The sequence below is a fragment of the Magnolia sinica genome, chromosome 17 (assembly GCF_029962835.1).
Source record: "Magnolia sinica isolate HGM2019 chromosome 17, MsV1, whole genome shotgun sequence".
In the NCBI taxonomy this organism is placed as follows: Eukaryota; Viridiplantae; Streptophyta; class Magnoliopsida; order Magnoliales; family Magnoliaceae; genus Magnolia; species Magnolia sinica.
In genome coordinates this window covers 29,333,625-29,359,135 of record NC_080589.1, presented here as the reverse complement: position 1 = coordinate 29,359,135, position 25,511 = coordinate 29,333,625, and positions in this window count along the sequence as shown.

Genomic DNA, 25,511 nt, shown 5'->3' with positions numbered 1-25,511 from the left:
GAATGTACGTCTTGAGGGAGGAGGACGATGTGAATTTAGGGTGGCTAATCTCACAAGAAAGGTCAAAGCCATTGAACTAAAGAAAGTAGAAACGGTTAAACCTGCTGAGACCATTGAAATTGTTAGTGGTATCTGTGTTAGTAACATACACCTGACACAAGATTGTCCTACAATTCCTATGTTGCAAGAGTTATTACATAAGCAATTTAATGCCGTGAACAATTATCAAAGGCCATTCAACGCCCCCATCTCAAACACGTATAATCCTAGTTGGAGGAACCATCCAAACTTTAGTTGGAGGAATGATCAAACAGTTAATACAGAGAGAAACCCTTAAGGAAATTTTTCTTCAAGTTTCAACCCATTGTAAAAATAAAAAATTAAAAAAAAAAGAGCTTAAGAGGATCCATTTCTAAAACACATCTAAAATCAAGAGTTGTTCAATCAAAATACATTACAAGCATTCCAAGACATTAACAAGTCCATTCAAAGATTTGATTCACAGATAGTTAGAGAGCAAGGAACTTTTCCAGCCCAACCTCTACCTAATCTAAAACCACATTGCGAGGTAAGTGACCCAAGCTCTTTAAACCACCATGTGGAACAAGTAAAGTCTATCACCACTCTCAGAAATGGCAAAATAATTGGAAAAAGCATATCGACAAGGGATGAGAAGCCTAAAGACTTGGAGGAATTAAAGAAGGAAGATGGGCTTAGCGATGCTTCACATGAGAAAGAAATGGAAAAAATAGTACAAGCCGGTTGCCCCATTCCCTTAAAGGTTGATTTTACCAAAACCTCTGTCTAACACTCAGGATATCTTAGAGGTGCTTAAAAAGGTGAAAATTAATATTCATCTATTGGATGCCATTAAACAAATCTTGTCATATGCCAAGTTCCTAAAAGATTTATGTACGGCTACGAGACAACAAAACATTCAAAATAAAAATTTTCTGATAGAAAAAGTGAGTGCTATCCTCAAGCAAGATGTGCCTAAAAAATATAAAGATCCCAGTATCCGAACCATCTCTTATGTAATTGGAATCATCGGATTGAACATGCACTACTTGACTTGGGAGTAAGTGTGAATCTGATTCCATACTTAGTTTACGAATAGCCAAGCCAAAATTCGGCTGGCCGAATCTCAATGAGATTCGAAATCTTATTTCTCTAGAAACTTAACGGAACTTACTTCAGGCTGGCCGAATCTCAATGAGATCTAAAATCTTATCTCGCTAGAAACTTGAGCGAACATCCTTCGAGCTAGCCGAACCCAAGGTTAGGCTGGCCGAACTCGCTCTAGAAAATTTTTGTCTTACTGTATACTTGCCCAAATAATGTTGGGTTGGCCGAAGGTAGTTAGGCTGTCCGAACCTAAGGTCGGGCTGGCCTAACTTTAGTATATTTTACTTAGAATAGTGTGTTATCATGATATTATATGAAATACACCTAACCTAGGGTCAATCTAAGGTAATACCACCGATGGTTGACACATACAAAGTGTTTCGATCTTCGAACCAAGTAAGGCTTTAAAGGCTTGAGATTTTGAGTCTTCCTTGAGATGTTGATCAAGTCTTTACGAGGTTTTCATGACTTGTCGAAGTGTATCTTCATGAGTGCTTGTGCTCCTTTCAGGACTACGAAATTTGACAATCTTAATTGTGCTTAAGTATAAGCACTTACAACTTTTGAGTTTGCATTCAAGAGAATATGAGTAAGGGACCACGGTTATAGAGATGGAAGGTGTTAGGCACCCACTTTGTTTGTCGAGCGTACAGTCTCTACTGCACAAGATCTAAATAATTTCTGAGGAATGAGATTAGTTCTCACATACAAAAGATTGAAATGTAATGCAATGATAATGATTGCTAATTAGTCTGAATTTTTGATGGGCAAAGTCCGATTATATCGATAAGCCATAGAGCATATGTTTAAACTGACCAAGTGTCGAGTGCTATAGAACATGGAAAGGTGATGTATGGGATGCTCGATGTTGTGTTGATACTTATGACAAAATGACAACTAAATAGTTGAGTTTCTAGTGGGCAGGCTCCGATTATATCATCAAGTCACACATCATACACCCACCAATTAGATACAAGAAAAAGATGAAATGCAATGCAATAATGATGTATTGGAGGAGCAAGGGGTTGCAAAAAGGAATGAGTGTTGCACAATGCTAATGCATATAATTGATGAAACTAATTGATGTTTGAATGGTCAGATGGATGGTAGTATCACAGAGGCTAGCTTGAGTGGCTCGGATTAGGCCTTGGGTGGCTTAAGAGACTCAGATTCTCGATAGACTAGACTAAACTAGGGTTGGACTCTCTCCCTCTCTCTCTCTCTATCTCTCACTCTCCTTAGTGGAGGGATGGCTAGATGGCAAAGGCTCTAAGGGATGAGGAGGCTTGTGGATGAGAATGAATGTTAGGATGTAATGGAATGCTTGAAATGAGAAAGAGAGGGGGCTATTTATAGCCCCTAAACCCGGGTTTCTTATAATTCTTGCAAAGTCTGTGTAACGCCCCAACTTTTCAGGACCCGAGTATATGACCCGTGTCCCAAAAACCTGAGTGTTAACCTTAAAGGATGGTCAAATATAATATTTTTCTTTTACCAGAGTAAGAAGATGAGCATAGAGTGGACAAGTAAGCATAAAGGGAAATTTCAAATTTCATTTAGAATATACAAGTGGTTGCCCATAATGACTTATACAAACCAATGTCTCAAAAATTAACAAATACAAGAATTACATAATACAATACATGAGAAATAGTAGAATGTAAGTAAATTTGAGTCGCAAGACCCCTCAGCTTGTCAAGGTAGATACAGTCATGCAACTTTGGCACTTGAACCCGGCTCCTCATCAACCTGTACCTGAAAATCACTTAAGCCACCTGTGCTACTTGTACAATTATATTTATTTGATGGATGGGTGGTAAACTTAGTATGAACTCCCCTCAAGATTACACACCGCCGCATTAGATAATCATAGTTATAAAACAAAGCATACAAAATAATACATGATGCAGGTCTTATTAGATGCATGGATGTGTGAATGTAATCATCGCCCTAGGGATGCTCATCCATGCGGACAGTGGGCCGTAACCCATTAATCATCGAACCTGGGAAACATCATCCAGTCGGAATAATCGAACCTGGGAAACATCATCCATTCGAAACAATACGTACATCATGTACGATAGCAATAAATGTTGGTCTGTGCCATATATGCATGATTAGCCAATCCATTGTTAATCCAATTACAACCAGCCATTTTAAATAAGCTTAAAGGTCACTACGGGGGCTTGTCACCAGCGTAGGTCGACAGCTCGGGCATAGGTCTCATACCACCATCCCCGGCTCATGAGACTACCATCTTAGGATGTTTAATGGAAACCTGTTGACTAGTGGCCAATCATATTACAGTATATAGGGTTTACCATTGCATGGTTGCACGGTATAAAACATCGAACCCATTTAGGGCAAGTACCAAAACAAAATCACGTAGGGTGAGTATCAAAATATGCCACATAGGGCTGATATCAAAACCATACAATAAAGACCATCCTTAAAAACCATTGGACACACAACCCTGGATGGTAGGCCCACATCAATTATCCATCTAGACCACCACTCAATAACCACCAAGTCGAAGGTCCATTACAATCACAACTAGTCAAGTTACATCCCAAGTATGGGTGTACATTCATATGTGGGAATTTTCCACTAACGTACCAGTTTAAGTTCCATAAGCAATCCACAAAAGAAAATCCACAAGCATGAACAATTATACAGGATAATCATAAAGCATGTAATACAACAATTCAATTTCCACCAGCTAACACATGTGATTATAAAAAGAGATATCAATCATGAATTTAAATAAAAACTATAACTTAAGCTAATGAGAAGATGGAAAGCTCAAGGGGAAGAATCATCACCTTATACTTTGCATCACTTACTAGCATTGTTAAAGAATGCATGTTCCCTTAGAATCAAATCTTACCATAAATTAGGATGCACAATTAGATCCAAGTTCTACATAATACCTAGGGTTCAAGATCATAACCTAGGGTTTAGATTACTTTTAGGGTTTTAGTATAGAATTAAAGTTTTATGCTAGAGTTTAGTTATAGGCTCTAGATTCTAAGATTTGAATTAATTTATCATTAATATCATTATCGTACAATGGTCAAATAATATTCATGATCGGGGTATTAATCCATCCATATTAATGATGATGGTTCTTAAGTTCATATTTAAATGTACCGACATTATCAAGTGTTCTTATGATGACTAATAATTCATTAAATAATAGAGGTAATAAAAATAGGATATTTACTAATAGTAAAATGACTAATGATAATAGTCATATTACAGGAATTACACAATTCCCATAGAGAAAATGATAATATTTCCTAATGATAATAATCATAACTATAAATAGTGAATCTTGTCTTGGTAATAGATATTATGACCTACCATTAAATAAAATACCATTATTTAATAACTACAATTTCGTTTACCATAACTAGGTTATATAGTGGACTTTGATCTTATCATAATTTGTGAAATTTTACCATTACATCCAACCTAACTTACTATCTACATTTTAAGTATTGGCCTAGGGTTTAGTTCTTAGATTCAATTTCTAATTTGATGTAGTAATGATATTAATTATATTGTTGACTGAAAATAATAATCTAACAATGGCTAAACAATAATAACACTAATTATTTCATTATAATGTTAACTATAGTTTCTAGTCAATGACATTAAAATAACCTTAATTGCCATCACCAATAGGAATAATAACAATGTTATTGATAACCAACGTAACTTGATTGATCAAAAGAGATGAAAAATCTCACTTATGTTGACTCGGTTCGAGTCGATTTGACTCGGCTAGTCAAGGCCCATAGCTCCCTCCTTGCCTTCTCCCTTCTTCTATCTTTCTCATTTTTCCAACACATCCAGCTGACCTGGTGCAAGCCCAACTTGATCTGGACTTAGCAGCAACCCATGCATGGGCCTAGTGACTCGGTAGGGCCGAGTTGGTGTAATGGATAACACCCACTCCCCTTCCTCTCTCCTTTCTTCTTCTTTCTCTCTGTTTTCCATATGCTAGAAAATCCAGCAACATCTAGACAGGACCAGACTGATGCCCAACTCGGACCGAACCAGGTCCGACACTCACAACCCGACCCAGCTGGCTCGTCTCGAGTTGAGCTAGTGCAACACCTGACTGCACCCTCTCTTTCTTCCTTTTCCCCTCTCTTTCCTTCTTCATTTCTTTTCTTTTGCTGCTGGAAAATCCCAGCAATACTCAAACTAGGCCCCACTTGACTAGAATCGGCCCAACTCAGACCTGGCTCTGCCCAGCTCGTGCAGCCCATAACATTGGTGCAGGGTGTGGCCCACTGCTCTTTACGCGTGGCCCACCTGTTTGTTACAGCGTGCTGCCCACCTGCATCTGTGCAGGGTGTGGCCCACTTACTGCAGGGTGCAACCCACCTGTTTGTATGGTGCAGTAACGGCAGCAGCAATAGCAGCAGCGTCACCACCACCACCGTTTTCCTTCTCTTCTCTCTCTCTCTCTAGTTCTCTCTTTCATTCCCCTTTCTTCTTATCTGCACCAGTTGACAACTACTGGGCTAGACCGCACCCAACAGCCTCAGTCCAGTGGTTCCAGCAATACCATTGATGAAGGAAACCGTCGAGGAAGATGGTCTCCCCTAATGGTGGATCTTGAATGGGAGCCTATCTCCTCAGAACGAAGTCACTGGACAGCTTTGAGGGGTCACACGATGCTTCTAGATCATAGATTTTGAAGCTCCAGGGAGGTTCGGGAGGTGGGTTCGTTGGAGGAAGGAAATGGCTACTCTCTCTATTTTTCTCCTGCAGTGTGAAATGGAAGGAATAGTGCATTTCCTTTCCATTTTTATAGCACTCTTGACTCCCTCACAACCCTTGAATGGAAGATGAGTGGCTAGGATCTGATCCAGTTAAAACCGCCACTCAAAACAGTGGGTGGGGACTGAAACCGTCACTGGTTTTGTTTGGGATGCCCTAAGAAATTGGATGGTCGAGATCTCTCCAGGACGGATGGTTGGGATTGGAAATGGGAGAGGGCACGCGGATCATGCTAATAGGCTGTAACAGTTTCCGTTTTCAGAGTTTTTGTGTTTTGGGGGCTCACTTTTTTCGGTTGTCATGCGAACATTCGTGTGCTATTTCATGTGAAACAACTATGGTTTTGGTCAGGGCTAAGGGATGCACACGATGGATGGTTTGGATCGTCCATGCGATGATCATATGGTGGGCCATGATAAAAAATAGCGGATGCCTGTCCGTCCGCTCTTTCAAACAAGGAAAAAGAGGGAAATCCTTCCTATTTTTAGAAAGGAAAATTGACCGTACTCGCCTCAAAGTTTGGGTAAATTACCTTGAACGCTACGACACTCTACATATTCCCTAAAGCGCCTTCTGAAATGCTTTTGAAAATTACTTGGACCAAAATGCCCTTATCCTAGTTTCAGTAGTTATACAGTTTTCCAGGGAAGAAGAAGTTACGTCGTATTTAATGCTAAGAAAGTAATGTGTACGGAACCTTTTTTTGCGTGCAGGCAAGGACCAAGCTCGTGGGGCCTACATTGATGTATGTGTATAATCCATGCCGCCCATCCTTTTTATCGTATCATTTTAACAGCTAGGGCGCAAATATCAGCCTGATCAAGAGCTCGTGTGGGCCACATAATAGAAAACAATGGGGACAATGGAACCCACTATTGAAACTTCTAGGCTCACTCACTGTGATGTTTGTTAGAAGAGGACACTGCCTAAGTCAGGACTTTTTTGGGCCCACACCGAGCAGGCCGACATGGTGGACGAAATGGACCACCCCATTATGGGCCTTAGGCTATTGTATCAATGGTTATCCCTTTCATTTTGTAGTAAGGGATGTGAACATGTAACAATTATGACCCATATAACATGATAACTATGACTCATGACAACTACGACCCATGAGAACCACGACTCATATAACATGAGAACCATGACCCATGACAACTACGACCCTTACCACATTACAACCATGACCCTTACCGCATTACAACCACGACCCGACTATGGGTCGTGGTTGCCATGAGGTAAGGGTCATGGTTGTCATGAGGTAAGGTTCGTGGTTGTCATGCTATACGAGTCGAAATCTGCATTTTATAGGCCTTGGCAAGGACCATCTAGTGGGGCCTATATTGATGTATGTGAATAATCCACGCTGCCCATCCTTTTTGTCGTGTTATTTTAGGGCTAGGTGGATGGATCGGATCACCCTATGTCAGGAATTTTTTTGGGCCCACAATGAGCTGGCTGACAAGGTAGATGGATCGAATCACCCCATTATGGGCCTTAAGCTATAATACCAATGGTTTGGTAGAAGATGAAGTGCACACGTGGATACCACGATCCATGCAACATGACAACCACGACCCATATAATATGACAACTACGACCCATGCAAACAACGACCCATATGGGCCCACATTGATGTATGTGTATAATCTATGCTGCCCATCCTTTTTTGTTAGGTCATTTTAGGGGTAGCGTCAAATATCAACCACGATCCTTTGTGGATAAAAACCACGATCCACTGTGCATGTGAACCACGACCCTTTATATGGATCATGGTTGTCATGTAGCATGGGTCGTGGTTGTCATATTATATGGGCCGTGGTTGTGAAGTTATATAGGTTGTGGTTGTCATGGGTCGTAGTTGCCAAGTTATATGGGTCGTGGTTGTCATGTTATATGGGTCATGATTGTCATGGGTCGTAGTTGTCATGTTATATGGGTCGTGGTTGTCAAGACCAACTAGTGGGGCCTACATTGATGTATGTGAATAATCTATGTCGCCCATCCTTTTTGTCGTGTTATTTTAGGGCTTGGTTCCAAATATCAGCTTGATCTGGAGCTCGTAGGCCCCATCCTTTTTGTCATGTTACATGAATCGTAGTTGTCATGTTATAGGGGTCGTGATTGTCATCCGGGTCGTGGTTGTCACGGGTTGTAGTTGTCATTTTATATGGGTCGTGGTTGTAATGTTGTAAGGGTCGTGGTTGTCATCCGGGTTGTGGTTGTCACGGGTTGTAGTTGTCATGTTATATGGGTCGTGGTTGTAATGTCGTAAGGGTCGTGGTTGTCATGGATCATGATTGTCATGGGTCGTAGTTGTCATGGATTATAGTTATCATGTTATATGGGTCGTGATTGTCATATTATATGGGTCGTGGTTGTTATTTTATATGGGTTGTGGTTGTATTATGGTAAGGGTTATAGTTGTTATGTGTCGTGGTTGTCATGTTATATGGGTCATAGTTGTCGTAGGTTGTATTTATCATGTTATATAGGTCGTAGTGCTCATGTGATGCTTGTTAGAAGTGTATAATGCCCAAGTCAGGACTTTTTGGGCCCATAACGAGCTAGCCAACAAGGTGGATGGATCAGATCACCCCATTGTGGGCCTTAAGCTATAGTACTAATTGTTTGGTAGAAAATGAAGTGAACACGTTGCAAACCACGAACCATGCAACATGACAACCACGACCCATATAACATGGCAACTATGACCCATGCAAACCATGACCCAAATGGGCCCACATTGATTAATGTGAATAATTCATGCCGCCCATCCTTTTTGTTGTGTCATTTTAAGGGTAGGATCACCATGACCCTTTGTGGATGAAAACCAAGATCCATTATGCATGTGAACCACGACCCTTCGAATGGATCGTGGTTGTTATGTAGCAAGGGTCGAGGTTATCATATTATATGGGTTGTGGTTATGAAGTTATATGGGTCGTGGTTGTCATGGGTCGTAGTTGCCAAGTTATGTAGGTCATGGTTGTCATGTTATATGGGTCATGGTTGTCATGTTTTATGGGTCGTGGTTGTCATCCGGGTCGTAGTTATCATGTTATATGAGTTGTGGTTGTCATGTTATGTAGGTTGTGGTTGATATAGGTTGTAGTTGTCATGCCCCGAAAGGTTTTCAATGGTAGGTTTTCAATTTCACTGCTTTTTATGGTGTGGTCGACATGAGCCTTTGATATACCTCATTTTTTTGCTCATTCCTTAAAATGATTTTTCAAAATGAATGGACGGCATAGATAAAATATATACATCACAATGGGCCCAATAAGACCATTCATCTCTCAATATATTGGGATGCATAAGTTGAGTAATGTGACTTACTAAAATAGCATTCGGTCTCGGGAATCTGGACTCCTCCAAGACTCCTACAGCTACACGCAAGTCGAGTAACTTTTAATCCATGTCAAAAGTGGATTAGCTGGTGTACCACCGTAAATGTATGTGGTCTATCCATGCCGCCGTCCGTTTTTCCATCTTATTTTAGCGGTTGAACCCAAAATTTAATCATACCCAAAGATCAGGTGGACATTACCATAGGAAACAGTTGGAGTAATGATTTGCATCGTTGAAACCTTTTTATATGATCACAAGGACATAGATGAAGGGAAAAAATAAATATAAGCTTGATCCAACACTTCTATAATGTGGTCCAGTTTATCTTTAGATCTGTCATATTTTTTGGATCAAATCTTACATTGAGCTCATAAAATGGATGGACGGTTTGGATATAACAAATACATCATGGGACCGACGGAACTTATTGACATAAATACACCAGCCAATCTGCTTCTGATTTACTGCGGAAGCCTTTAGCAGGAAGTTCCTGCGGTGGGAACCCAGGTGGAGTCCACTATGATGTTTGTGAGAAATCCTTCCCTTCCATTCGTTTTGTGAGTTCATTTCAGGACACCATGCTAAAAATGAACGGTAACCAAACCTCAAGTGGGGCATACTAAAAGGAAAATATAGTTAGGGAAATTCCTACCATTGAAACATTTATAGGGCCCACCGTGATGTATTTTTGAGATCCGACCTATTCATAAGTCAACACAGAGATAGAAGAAGTGAAAATAAAAATATAAGCTTAATCAGAAGCTACTGTGGCCCTAAGAAGTTTTGAACATTGGATATCACTGTCCCCACTATTTTCTACGGTGGGGTTCACTTGAACTTTAGATCTATCTCATTCTCTTTTTTACACCATAAAACGATCTCTACGGATGGTTGGACCACATGGATACAACACATGCATCATGGTGGCACGTCACTTCAATAGCGATTTGGCTACTGCTGCAGGTACGTGTCAAGATGGGCCACGCACCATATATATAGCTTGCAGGAAATCGGATAGTAACTCCGTACGCTTTTATCGTACTGAGTAAACTTTGTTAGGCCCACCGTGAATTCATGTGGTTTATCCACGCCTCCCATCCATTTTCTAATCTCATTTTAGCGGTTGAGCTAAAAAATGAAACGTATCCAAAACTTAAGTGGGCCATACCACAGGAAAACAGTGGGAATAATGATTTCCACTGTTGAAACCTTCCTAGGGACCACAGTAACGTTTATTTGTCATCCAAACTGTTCGTAAGATCACAAAAACATGGATGAAGGGAAAAAACAAATATCAGCTTGATCCAAAACATTTTCCACCCAAAGAATTTTTCAACGGTAGATGTTCAAGTCACACTGTTCCCTGTGGTGTGCTCCACTTGAGCTTTGTATATGCTTTATATTTGGTCCCATTTATTAAAATTAAATTATAAAATATATCTACAAAGTGGATAAAATAAATACATCATGTTGGGCCCCACTTAGTTTACTCAATGCGCTTAGGGCCTATTTGGGCGGTGGGATTAGAAGGGATTAGGTGGGATGGGATTCAAAAAACATAATTATTACCCATGGCAGGGATTGTGCCATGCCATGGATTTTCCTCTGTTGCCATGAGATAAGATTAATGTCATGCTTTGTTGATAATACGATGGTACATTAAATAGATATACCCACCATCATTTGAAATTACTGAGAATAACACACATGTGTTATATCTAAACTATTCATTTGTTTTGTAACCTCATTTCATAGCATGAGCCTAAAAATGAGGTAGATCCAAAACTTATGTGGCCCCAAAGAAGTTTTCAATGGTGAGTATTCAATCCCCATTACTTTTTATGGTGGGGTCCACTTGAGCTTTAGATTTACCTGATTTTTTAGCCCATGCTCTAAAATAATCTCGATAAATGGGTGGACAGTGTGAATATAGCCAACACATCATGGTGGGACCTACACAACTTGCTAACATTGAGTGAAATTGGCACAAGACCCAATGCAATTCCATTTAATGTAATTCCAAGCTTTTCCATGAATCCCATCTCACCTAATCCCTTCTAATCCCGCCACCCTTAGGGCCTGTTTGGCCAGGCAGATCCCGCAGTATTAGGAGGTATGGGATCGGCAATATCCTGTGATAGGCATGACGAGCCAAACAGATCCGGTGAACTTGTCCCGGGATATGAGAAATCCCATGGATCTTAAGACAATCCACTGACATCACCATCATTACCTTAAAATTGATCTTATCCCTTAGTTGCATGGATCGGAAGGTAAAATCCTGGGATATGCACGACGTGCCAAACAGACCTAGTGAACTTGTCCCGGGATGTAAGCAATCCCATGGATCTTAAGACAATCCACTGACACCACCGTCATTACCTTAAAATTGATCTCATCCCTCCTAATAGCATGGGATCTGCCCAGCCAAACGGGCCCTTAGCTTATTAAGTTACTCAGTACACAATCTGCTTCCTAGCTACAGTAGGTACGTGTCGTGCAAGATGGCTATAGTTACGTGCCATGCGAGGACGAGCACTGACGCTCCTTGAACTCCGAGTTCTGCGAACGATTCAAAGTAGATCAAAGTTACATGGCCCCACAATAATTTATTTGTTATATGTACACCGTCCATCTAATTTTAGAGATCATTTTAGACCATTATCCAAAAAATAAATAATATCAAAAGATCATCTGTACCACACCACAAATAGCAACATAGATAATGGTATTCACCGTTAAACAATTCGTAGGGCCCACTATAACATTTATTTTCCATCAAATCTGTTCACAACGTCACAATAACCCGAATGAAGAGGAAAAACAAATTTCATATTAATCAAAAACTTTTGTGACCCCAACAAGGGTTTGGATGGTAGACGTTCAATCACCCACTGCTTTTTGCAGTGTGGTCCACTTGATAGTTAGATCTGTCTTATTTTTCATATCAAGCCTTAAGACGAGCTCGCTAAATGGATGGACGGTTTGGATATAACATATACCTCATGATCAGACCCACATAACTTACGTTAATACAACAGCTATATAGCTAATGTGAGGTACACCAGTCCGCCTTTGTAACTGGGATGGAAACGGATTGGCTACTCCGCTACTACCAGGCCTCTGGCTGGAGATCGGTGCTATGTGGGCCCACTATGATGTATGTGTTACATCTATTCTGTTTATCCATTTTCCAGATTATTTTAGAGTTTTATACCAAAAATGAAAGGGATATAAATCTCAAGTGAACCACACCACAGGAAAACAATGGTGATTGGATAAACACTACCAATGACAACTACGACCCATATAACAGGACAACTGCGACCCATATAACATGACAACTACGACCCATATAACAAGACAATTGTGACCTAAATAACATGACAACTGCGATCGTGACCCATATAACATGACAAGTGCGATCCATATAACTACGACCCATATAACAGGACAACTGCAACCCAAATAACAGGACAACTGTGATCGCGACCCATATAATAGGATAACTGTGGCCCATATAACTGCGACCCATATAATAGGATTTCCACGACCTAAATAACAGGACAACTATGATCCATACAACCGAGACCTATATAACAGGACAACTAAGACCCATATAATATGAAAACTACGATCCATACAACTGCGGCCCATTTGGGTCGTGGTTTGCATAGGTCATAGTTGTCATGTTATATGGGTCGTGGTTGTCATGTTGCATGGTTCGCAGTTTACAACATGTTCACTTCCTTTTCTACCAAATCATTGGTACTATAGCTTAAGGCCCACAATGGGGTGATCCGATCCATCCACCTTGTTGGCCAACTCAGCGTGGGACCAAAAAGTCCTAACTTAGGAAATGTCCACTTCTAACAAACATCACAGTGAGCCTAGAAACTTTCAATAATCACCATTATTTTTTATTATGTGGGCCACACAAGCACTGGATCGAGCTGATATTTAGGCCCTAGCCCTAAAATGACATAGCAAGAAGGATAGGCAGCATGGATGAAACACATACATGGTGGTGGGTCGTAGTTATTATGTTGTATGGGTCGTGGTTCTTATGTTATATGGGTCGTGGTTGTCATAAGGTATGGGTCGTGGTTGTCATGCAATTTGGGAGCAAGAAACGAGAACTACGATCCATATCACACGAAACCACAATCCATTTAATATGAGAACCATGACCCATATAACATGAGAACCAAGACCCATATAATATGAGAGCAAAAGATATCCTGTGGTGTGTTCCACCTTAGATTTTTATCCACGACCCTTACCTCATGGAAACTAGGACCCTTACCACATTACAACCACGACCATCGCGGTTGTCATGTTATATGGGTCGTGATTCTCATTTCTTGCTCCCAAATTGCATGACAACCACGACCCTTACATGCACATAAGATCCTCACCGTCCATCAAAGTTATAAAAGTAACGTGCCCTTCCGTACCAAAGCTAGTTTGGCATTTTTCAAATATGATATGACTATTGATAGACTGCAGGAGCAGGAAATGCAGGCTATGTGGGTCGTGGTTTTCATGACATAAAGGTTGTAGCTGTCATGTTATATGGGTTGTGGTTGTCATATTATATAGGTCATGGTTATAATGGGTCGTCGTTGGGTGCTGTTGAAGAGAACCGTTATTTAACTCTGTAGCTCAATGATAGAAATGGTACGCCCCTAGTCATCAATGAGAAATCTCATGAGTCGCGGTTGTCATGTAATATGGGGTCGTGGTTCTCATGTGATATGGGTCGTGGTTGTAATGGGTCATTGTTTCCATGGGTCATGGTTGTCATTATATATGAGTTGTGGTGGGTCGTGGTTGTCCTGAGGTAACGGTCGTGGTTGTCATGAGGTAAGGGTCGTGGTTGACACGACAAAAAGGATGGTTGGCATAGATTATTCACATACATCAATGTAGGCCCCACTAGTTGGTCCTTGCTAAGGCCTATAAAATGAAGACTACAACCCACATAGCATGACAACCACACCCTTTCCTCATAACAACCACAACCCTTTCCTCATGAAAACCACGACTCATACCTGGGTCGTGGTTGTAATGTGGCAACAGTCATGATTGTAATGTAGTAAGGGTCGTAGTTCTCATGTTATACGGGCGTGGTTGTCATGGGTCGTAGTTATAATGTTATATGGGTCGTGGTTCCCATGTTATATGGGTCGTGGTTATTACGTGTTCACTTCCTTTACTGTCAAATTGTAACGCCCTGAAATTCGGGGGTCGAGCATAACTCAGCTCCTGAGTTCCAAAACATCACTTATGCAACATATTTAATGATGGATGTATGTTGTCTGTATTAGTGCATAAAACATGGAATAGATTAAGCCAAAGTGTAGATATAATTCAGGGATAAGTGAAGAAAGCAAGCGGAAGACTTAAAGAAATATATGTGTGTATATGTGTTAATCCCTAAAATACATACACATACTAGGTCGTGATGCAAGTGTTGCTATCAAAATTACAAGTATCAAATTACATCATTTAATTCCTAAAAGAAATCCCAGCATCCCGCGCATCAGAACAAGGTTCACTAGAACCCATCTGAAAACTGCATAAAAGAAAAGGCAGCCTCAACATCATCCATCTCCCGATCTGCCTCAAAAGTCACATCAGCATCTGCAACATCAGCTTCTAAGACAGAGTCTGGTGGGTGTTTAACACCGCCCCAGAACGAGGGAGTGAGTGATCAACTCAGTGGAACAATAAAGCAAAGGTTAACATGTTATCAGTTCAATCAAGCAGTAATGATAATGCAGAACAACTAAACATGTCCTAAGTACTCTTGTTAATGCAAGGATGTATGCAGAATGATGCGTGCCCTCACGCGTACACCCTCAGCGTTTTCATCTTACGTTATGCATGACATCGCCTCAGAGTGCGCCACGTCTACAAAGCACATGCAAATGCGGTGCATGAACATGATTACCAAGTTGTTATTAGTCCTTTTCATACAGTAGGGTTGGGAAGTTAAGGTACCTTCCTCATATCACCATCCAAACAGTGATCCATACAAGGGTCGTCAGTCCAAGACATCTCATACGATCATATGGTTGTATGTCGTTGTAAAGGGCTCGTCACCAATCAATGCACGCCTATAATACCTTCGTTACTACACTAAGGCTCGTCACCTTAATGCGGTATCAGGGTATGCTCGAGGTCACTAAAGAGGGCTCGTCACCAATCAATGTAGGCCGACAGCGCGAATATAGTGACATATACTACCATAATCGGCTCAAGAGTTTGGTTGCTCACTGGTCACTACGGGGAGGCTCATCACCCCAGCGTAGGCCGATAGCTCGACCACGGTATCCCATACCACCATGTCCGGCTCATGAGTCTTAGCAGATCAAGGTACCATGGTTAATAGGATTTCATTAGTATGTTCAGTACCATAAATTCAAACAGTAGCGTCCATACATGGTGAACATACATCGGACAATCGAGTTACTTGACAAACTCGACTAGCACAAGCGCACATTGAGTTGAATGACATAGAGTGCCCAAACACTCCGCGTGGCCAAACCACTGCCGACAACTCTAATACGACTCGAGTTTGTCTAATCACGTCCTACGTGGCGAAAGCAATCTCAGCCATGAACTTAAGGCCGATTACCGATTTCCTGGACTATTCATAGTCCCAAACACATTACACTACAACAAATATTCGTATTGAATGTAGAACAGTAATGGAACAACAACTTCAACCATGTAGCATATCAGTACTTGAAGAATAACAACTTAACATGAATGTAAGCATAAGTAATGCTTGAACTTAAACAACAAGGAATGTAACTTGCATGAAGGAAATCATACACACTAGTGAGAGAGTTGAGAATCGCTTCTTAACGCCCATACTAGGTTGATATATCACACTTTAGATCATTCAGACATTTCTACAAACACTTAGAATACATAATACAACATACATGACGTATGTTGAAATACACGCATTTGGACAATTCCTTTTGTCAAGGAGTTGTCGCACATACCATTAGCATAAGTACACAACAAATAATCATGGCAATCACAGGTTCATATTTCTTACGCATATGGTACTTTATACATACACATAGAATACACAAGTCTCAATATAACACATGCATATCAGGAATGTAAAATAAACATATCATTTGGCATGTGAAATCTCATCCATAGCAAGAATAAATCATTCACTGGCATTGAAAGCCTTGAAAACCATAACCTATACGATTAAAGTCCGCACCTTAATCCAGAAATGGAACACCGATCTGATTCAGACGATATGTCTTTGTCAACGGTGACAGGATAACCTAAGACAAGAATAGAAATGAGCTACAACAGCACAAGGACTATTCTAAGCTCTAACACAGATTAGGGTTAGGTTAACTTACCCAAAGAAGAACTCAGAATCGCCAGAATAACGATTCAAAAGTGAAGGTTCAAGGATGAAGAAGAAGAGGAAAGAATCTAAGATGATTCACCAACTTCTCTCTCACTTTCTCTCTCTTTTCCACTCTCTTTCTTAGCTAGGGTTAGGAAACTTGTATGGAAAAGAGAGCTAGGGTTTTAAGGTCTATAAATAGGCCTAACATTGATGAAAATAACCCTAGGGCCAAGGTATACTTAGGGTATAACCAAAACCAGCCTCTCACGATCCAATGAAGCACTGTCGGTGGGCCTATTACCACGAAAGGTCGGACTTAAGCTCACTGACCATGGATCTAGGTCAAGCTGAGTTTTCGTACCGACCGGATCTTCAGATCAGCCGTGGTGGACCACACTCAATTTAACGGTCACAGAATCTCGATCAGGTCCACAAGCACAAGGACATGCCTGGTCCACCTTCCCTGATCAAAGGGTGAAATTGGGTCAGAATCCAATGGTCAGATTGCTTAAAATCATCGCGCAAGCGACACGACTCAGATTTCATAAAATCTCATTAAATTTCCAACCGTTCTCACGCTCTTCACTCCGAACTCAATCAATCGACCCAGAACATCACATGGACTTGATTTTTGAGGTAATGACCAAGCCTAACATGGTGACCGCAACAGCCTAAGATCATCGCTATCGGACTTTTGACGCGCAGTCCAGGTCCGATCCAGACCTTCCAAAAATTCTCAAGAACAACTAGATTTAGCGATGGATCCCAGATTTCAGAGTAAAATAGTGCTAACTAATCTATAAGTTTTGAGTCATGCAGATACAATTTAAAGTGATTGATGCAAATTTCACAAGCAATCGAGTATAGCGCTAATTACCCCAAAAAGCTACTAAGGAAAGATTAGCACAAAATTTTCAAGGTCATTACAATCTACCCCCCTTAAAGAAAATTTCGTCCTCGAAATTCATACCTTCTCATATTCCTCAAGGATCTGAGGGTAACTCTTTCTAACCTCAGCTTCAGATTCCCAAGTAGCCTCTTCCTCACTATGATGCGTACATAGCACCTTCACAAGAGGGATAACCTTGCTACGCAATATCTGCTCCTTCCTGTCGAGAATACGCGTTGGTCGCAGTACATAAGTGGCATCCTCACTCAACTGCACTTGCTCCCAACTGATAATATGTGAAGGATCAGGAACATACTTCTTCAGCATAGAAACATAAAATACGTTATGCACGCCCGCAAGAGGTGTGGGCAAAGCAAGGCGGTATGCTACCGCTCCCACTCGATCCAAAACTTGAAATGGACCAGTAAATCTCGGCGTTAGCTTTCCCTTCGTACCAAACCGCAAAACTCCCTTCATAGGAGAGACCTTCAGATATACATGGTCTCCAACCTCAAACTCAAGCGGTCGACGCCTTGTATCAGCGCAACTCTTCTGCCTACTCTGGGCTGTCATAAGTCGACGTCGAATGATGTCAACCTTCTCTGAAGTCACCTGTACCAACTCCGAGCTAAGCAAACTACGCTCACCAAATTCTGCCCAGCAATGTGGTGCTCTGCACGGGTGACCACACAACGCCTCAAAAGGAGCCATGCCGATACTCGCCTGGAAACTGTTATTATACGCCAACTCTGTATACTGAAGACAATCATCCCAACTGTCCTTGAAATCTAAAACACAAGCTCACAACATGTCTTCCAGGACTTGATTTACGCGTTCCATTTGCCCATCTGTTTGCGGATGAAATGTGGTGCTGAACTTCAGTTTCACACCCATCGCTTCCTGGATACGAGTCCAGAAGATAGATGTGAAACGCGTGTCTCTATTAGACACAATCTCCATGAGAACTCCATGCAGACGTACTATCTCCTTGATATACAGCCTAGCCAACTCGTCTGCAGAATTTGTGACTCTGATAGGTAAGAAGTAAGCCGACTTCATCAATCGGTCGACTATCACCCAAATAGAGTCATATCCCTTCCTCGTTCTCGGCAACCCAGAAATAAAATCCATAGAGATGAAGTCCCACTTCCATTCTGCTATGGGCATGGGCTGAAGCAACCTAGGAGGTCGGCGATGCTCTGCCTTGACCTGCTGGCACGTGAGACAACGAGAAACAAACTCAGCAATCTGGACCGTCATATTATCCCACCAATAAGATCTCCTCATATCCTGATACATCTTCGTGCTACCTGGATGCATCGCAAGCTTAGAACCATGGGCTAACTCGAGAACCTCCCATCTTAAGACAGGGATGTCAGGAACACATAACCGGCCATGAAATCGTAGGCCCCCATCAGAACTAACACTCCAGTCGGAGTTCTCATCTGTACCAACCTGCTTTCTCATCTTCACCAAAATCTCATCATCTGCCTGAGCTGCAACGATCTTCTCGTCGATAAGGGGCTTTACACGAATGTGCGCGATCACCTCATACGGCTCAACCACAGCAAGCTTCTGCTCAAAATCTTGCACAAACTCCAACATATCCCACTCTGCTATCATCAGTGGAGCCGCAAACTCAATAGCCTTCTTGTGACTCAACGTATCTGCCATAAGGTTCGCCTTGCTCGGATGGTAAGAAACATCGAACTTAAAGTCTTTCAACGTTTCCATCCATCAGCGCTGTCTCATATTTAAATTACGCTGCATGAAAATATACTTAAGGCTCTTGTGGTCGCAAAAGAACTCGAACTCCTCACCATAAAGGTAATGTCTCCAGAGCTTTAATGCGAAAATGACAGCTGCTAACTCCAGGTCGTGCGTAGGGTAATTCTCTTCGTGTTTCCTCAACTGACGCGAAGCATAAGCTATCACCCTGTCCTTCTACATAAGGACACAACCCAGACTAACGCGAGAGGCATAAGTATATATAATATACTTAACTCCTTGCTCTGGTAATACTAGCACAGGGGCGGACGTCAACTTGTCCTTCAGCTCCTGAAAAGCTAACTCTGCCTTCTCATTCCAAGCAAATCTCAAATCCTTCCATGTCAACTGTGACAACGGTCTGGTAATCTTCAAGAAGTCTTGAATGAAGCGTCGGTAATAGCCTACAAGACCTAGAAAACTCCTTACCTCAGGAACTGAACCAGGCTGCTTCCAGTCCTGCACTGCAGCTACCTTGGCAAGATCGACAGCTATCCCTTCCTTGGACACCACATGTCCCAGGAACTTGACTTCCTCTTTCCAGAAATCACACTTCTTAAACTGGGCAAAAAGCTGATTCTTCCTAAGAGTATCCAAAACCGCTCTTAAGTGCTCCTCGTGTTCTTCCCGGCTCGCAGAATATATCAAGATGTCATCGATAAAAACAATGACGAATCGGAACAAGAATGGCCAAAACACCCTGTGCATCAAATCCATGAACACGGCCGGTGCGTTCGTCAGACCGAACGACATCATAAGGAACTCATAGTGACCGAAGCTAGTCCTGAAAGCGATCTTCTGCACGTCTCCATCCTTGACGCGCAACTGATGATACCCTGACTGCAGATCAACCTTTGAAAAGTACCGTGCCCCCTTCAATTGATCAAACAGATCATCAATCCTAGGTAAATGGTACTTATTCTTCACAGTTACCAGATTGAGCCTGCGATAATCAATACACAATCGCAAGGAACCATCCTTCTTCTTCACAAACAAAACAGGTGCTCCCCAAGGAGACACACTAGGCTGAATAAAACCTAAATTCAGCAAACCATCTATCTGCTTTCTCTACTCCTCCATTTCACTCGGAGGCATACGATAGGTGAGCAATGAAATGGGTGCCGCACCAGGCATGAGGTCGATGGCAAAATCAATCTCACGCTGAGGAGGTAATCCAGGAATCGACTCAAACACATCTTCGAACTCCCGAACTACCGGCGTGCTAACTAACGCCGATTCAGCCATACTCTCCAACAGAGAAGTATAATAATCAATACGAAGAGGATAACTGACCTGAACTAGGAAAGTAACTGCCTCGCCCTGAGGTCCATGGATGGTCACCGACCTTGCTTCACAATCAATCTCAGCTCGCATCCACGTGAGCCAATCCATACCCATAATAACATCGTAATGATAAAGGGGTGCGACAAAGAAATCAACACGGATCGATCCACTTCCTAGATCGACCAAACAATCCATACAACGCTTGCCCAAAGCAGAGGAAATCCCCGGAACGGTAGTAAGCGTCACTCCTTGGATAAGAACAGTTCTCAAACCCAAATGCCTAACTGCCGCATAAGATATAAGAGAAGTAGTGGACCCTGTATCCACCAACATAGAAACAGGAATACCTTCAATGTGCGCTGTCACCTTGAAGGATCTTGGCACTAAGTCAGACATAGGCGCTTCAGCTGAGAGCGCATGAATTCGAGCCTGCTGCTGACGATTCGGCGGAGGAACCATGGGCCGCTGAGGTGGCCTGAAGCTTGGTACTGTAGGTCTGAAGGATGGATGAGCTAGCGCTGAACAAAGAGGTGGAGGAGAAATAACCTAAGGCATCGGACGACTAATCCTCTGCGGTGGAGTAAAACCACTGGCTCGCATACGTGAAAAGCAAAAATGGTCCAAATGCCCCATCTTCCCACAATACGAACAGCGAAGATCAGCTCGCAACTGCTGAGCGGGCGGCGTTGAACGCCTAGGAGGAGAATCTGCTCGAGGCCTCTTGCCAAGAAAAGGTGCACCCTGAAAATCAGGTCGTGGCCTAGGAACCATCGGTGCTCGCAAACAGGACGACTTGTCCCCGTCCTGCTCTGCTCGCAAGAACATGCTCACTAACTTCGCATAAGAAGAAATGCTGGCACAGCAAATATTCGATCGGATCTCAGGCCTCAATCCCTCAGAAAAGTGCCGCATCCTCATTGGCTGATCACCTAGAATCAAAGGCACATACCGACCAAGCTCAGTGAACCAGTTTTCATACTCCATCACCGACAGCCCTCCCTAGTGGAGGCGAAGGAACTCACTCTCCTTCTCATGTCGGTACATAACCGGGAAATACTTCTCGTGGAAGCGTGCCTCAAACGCTTGCCACGACCACACAAATCCTTCCTCGACAGTGCGAAGAACACTGTCCCACCATAGACTGGCCTCCTTCTCAAACATGAAGGAGGCAAGCTCAACCTGCTCAACCTCAGAGCAATGCAGCTGTCTCAGCATCTTAGAGATGCGATCGATCCAATACTCGGCCTCCTCGGGTCTATGAGAACCCGCAAATGTAGGAGATCGTAAGCGCTGGAATCGCTCAAAAGTGCCGCTGGCACTGGCACTCCTAAATGGAGGCATAGTTGAAGCAGGAGAAGTCGCCTCCACTGACTGAGTAAAGATGTCAGCCATGGAAGATAGGAACTCCTGCTGCTGCTGCATCAACAACATCATCTGTTCAAACCTATCAGTAGGTGGACCAGACGAAGATGCACGGCTCGGCTCAGGAACCGAGGGCATGACTGGAGGAGCCATAGGTGTTGGCCTAACACCGGCATGAGATGGGCTCGCCTGTGGATCCGTCTGGCTATCGCTCAAGGGAGGAATCCCAGCAAGTGATTCAACCAAGGAGAGATGGGCCGAAGTCTTTAAACCCTTAGGAGGCATCCCTACATTCAACAGAGGATGCAACCTGTCAGATTCAACGTCCACATAATCCATCCACACAGCATTCACAACACAACTTCAAAGATAAACAACATGCATTCCATTAATCAAAATTGTCGTAATACAAGTAGTGCAGCAATACATGAATCACGACTAGGAAAGCATGTGAACTATAACTTCTAACACTTCAAGCAACAACAAACAACTACCAACTCCAACTACAAAAGCCAACAATGGCTATACACAGAAAGAAACAACAAAACAAAGCAAAGGACGACTACAATGACAACTACTCGTCGGAATTGGGAGATGAAGGCGGGGTACCCTTATCCTGCAAGCAACATAGGATAGACTTCAGAGTTCAAGTCACCTTCTTAAACTTATGCTTCACAAGGCCTCGAAGATCCATAATATCCTGGCGTAGAATAGCCTGCTCTTCTTCAAGGCGAGTAATATGGGCATCTCTAGCAGCCTGATCTGTGCTCTGCTCTGGTGCCACAGGAGGAGAGCTCTCACTCGTATCCTGTGCCTCTACTTCTTCCTCGTCTTGCTCTGTTTCTTCCTCAATCTCAGCACCACCTTCAGCATAACTCTCATCCTCATCACTCTCTGAATCATCCTCACTCTCTGAGGCCTGACGACGAGGACCAATCTCCATCTGCTTAAGGGTCATTAGATTAAGATGACGAAAAGGAACCGGCTTCTCTGCTCCAAGCCTATAGCCAAACTCATGTGCAAGCTTACAAATGAGGCAGCCAAAAGGAAGCGATTCGGTCCTCTTAGTCGAACGAGCGATGAGAATAATCTAGCACAAGATGTACGTCGGCACACACAACTTTGCTTCCTGCCCCAACTGATACAGAAAATCTACCATCAGGCGCGTACACTCGCTGCGATTGCTCCACCTTGGATATACATTGAACGTACACATGTGGTGAAGTAAACAAAAGTCGTCTATCATGTTGGTAGCCAGAAGACTCCTATTAGGCTGCCACTCGACCAGACGACCACACAAGAACCGGGTGCGACGGTCCCTCTCGCGCATACTTTTCAAATTCTTCTCACTGGCATGCACCTCACCAAGTGGCACATTCAGGAGTTGGGATATCAAAGCGACGTTGACCGTAGCTTCCCGACCACTACCACAAGGAATCTTGAACTACAAAGGCTCCAACGAAGGATCACGAATATTGGCATAAAAAGCTCGAACAGTACTTGCATTTGCGCAATACTTACCCTCAAACAAGGGACTCTAACCAGCCCCTTCCAGGCGCTCCAACAATAAAAACTCATCAAACAGCCACGGATCAACATGAGCCTCAAAAAGGACTCTACGGCCTTCATAGACTCCATGCGATAGCTCCGCCAACAAAGTTCTACCAATGGAAGCTCGAGGATCGAGGTCCCGCTTGGTCTGGAATTCACGATCCGCGGACGTGCTCGCGGCGACACCTCTCGACCTCCGTGCACGGTTTGGGCGGCTAGGCCCGGCTTCATCCACGAGCGCCCTCTTCTTCCCCATCAGAGAAAGAAGGGAGGAAATGGAAAAGATGGCCGTGAGAAACTCAAAGAGGGCCATGAGAAATGAGAGAAAGAGAGAAATAGGAAGAATGGGAAGCTTCCACACACTTGAGATCCCAAAGATGGATTTGAGAGCCCAAATGAGAAGGAAAGAAAGGATAAACAGCAATGGGGGTGAGGGTTTTGAGATGGGTGGATAGGGTTTGCACGAAAATGGAAGAAGAAGATTTGGAGAAGATTTGGAGAAGTTTTGAGAAGAATTTCAAGAAAAGGAGAGCTTGGTAGGGAAGTTTTTGAAGGAAGTAGGGTTTAGAAGATGTTTAAACCAACAAACCGTGGAGGGGTGGCCCACACTAGGCCAAACAATCGTCGGCCCGAGCCGGTCCGCCTGGCCTGGCCGAGCCGGCGATGGCATCGCCGGTCTCTGGACCATCCGGTGATGCCTCACCGTTTGGGTGAGGTCCTCCTGGTCCCCCATGCTTAAAATGATGTGGGTCCCCCCTGGGCCCCACTGGAAATGCCCCGATTGGCCCCTTTACTTGGTTCGACGCCTATCGGGCCATTCGGGCAGAAATCTGATACAAACAGAGATTTCTTGACAAATGAAGGGTTGAAATGGGAAGATAGACCATCTAGACTCATTAATAGATGGTCTAGAAAAGGTTTCGGGTCGCTGTGTGTGATCAGGAGAGAGTACAGACTCAATCTCGGCGATCGTTTTCAGGAAACTTTCGCCGATAGAAGCAACGGAACACAAACACAATCTACGATAGACTCGCACCCAAATATATAAAAGTGGCGACAGCATGCGGTGTGTGACCATAACCCAGGTCCGGTTTAATCCAAAACATGCTCTGATACCAACTTGTAACGCCCTGAAATTCGGGGGTCGAGCATAACTCAGCTCCCGAGTTCCAAAACATTACTTATGCAACATATTTAATGATGGATGTATTGTTTGTATTAGTGTATAAAACATGGAATAGATTAAGCCAAAGTGCAGATATAATTCAGGGATAAGTGAAGAAAGCAAGCGGAAGACTTAAAGAAATATATGTGTGTACATGTGCTAATCCCTGAAATACATACACATACCAGGTCGTGATGCAAGTGTTGCTATCAAAATTACAAGTATCAAATTACATCATTTAATTCTCAAAAGAAATCCCAGCATCCCGCGCATCAGAACAAGGCTCACTAGAACCTGTCTGAAAACTGCATAAAAGAGAAAGCAGCCTCAACATCATCCATCTCTCGATCTGCCTCAGAAGTCGCGTCAGCATCTGCAAAATCAGCATCTAAGACAGAGTCTGGTGAGTGTTTAACACCACCCCAGAACGTGGGAGTGAGTAATCAACTCAGTGGAACAATAAAGCAAAGGTTAACATGTTATTAGTTCAATCAAGCAGAAATGATAAAGCAGAACAATTAAACATGTCCTAAGTATTCTTGTTAATGCAAGGATGTATGCAGAATGATGCGTGCCCTCACACGTACACCCTCAGCGTCTTCATCTTATGTTACGCATGACATCACCTCAAAGTGCGCCACTCTACAAAGCACATGTAAATGCGGTGCATGAACATGATTACCAAGTTGTTATTAGTCCTTTTCATACAGCAGGGTTGGGAAGCTAAGGTACCTTCCTCATATCACCATCCAAACAGTGATCTATACTAGGGTCGTCAGTCCTAGACATCTCATATGATCATATGGTTGTAGGTCATTGCAAAGGGCTCG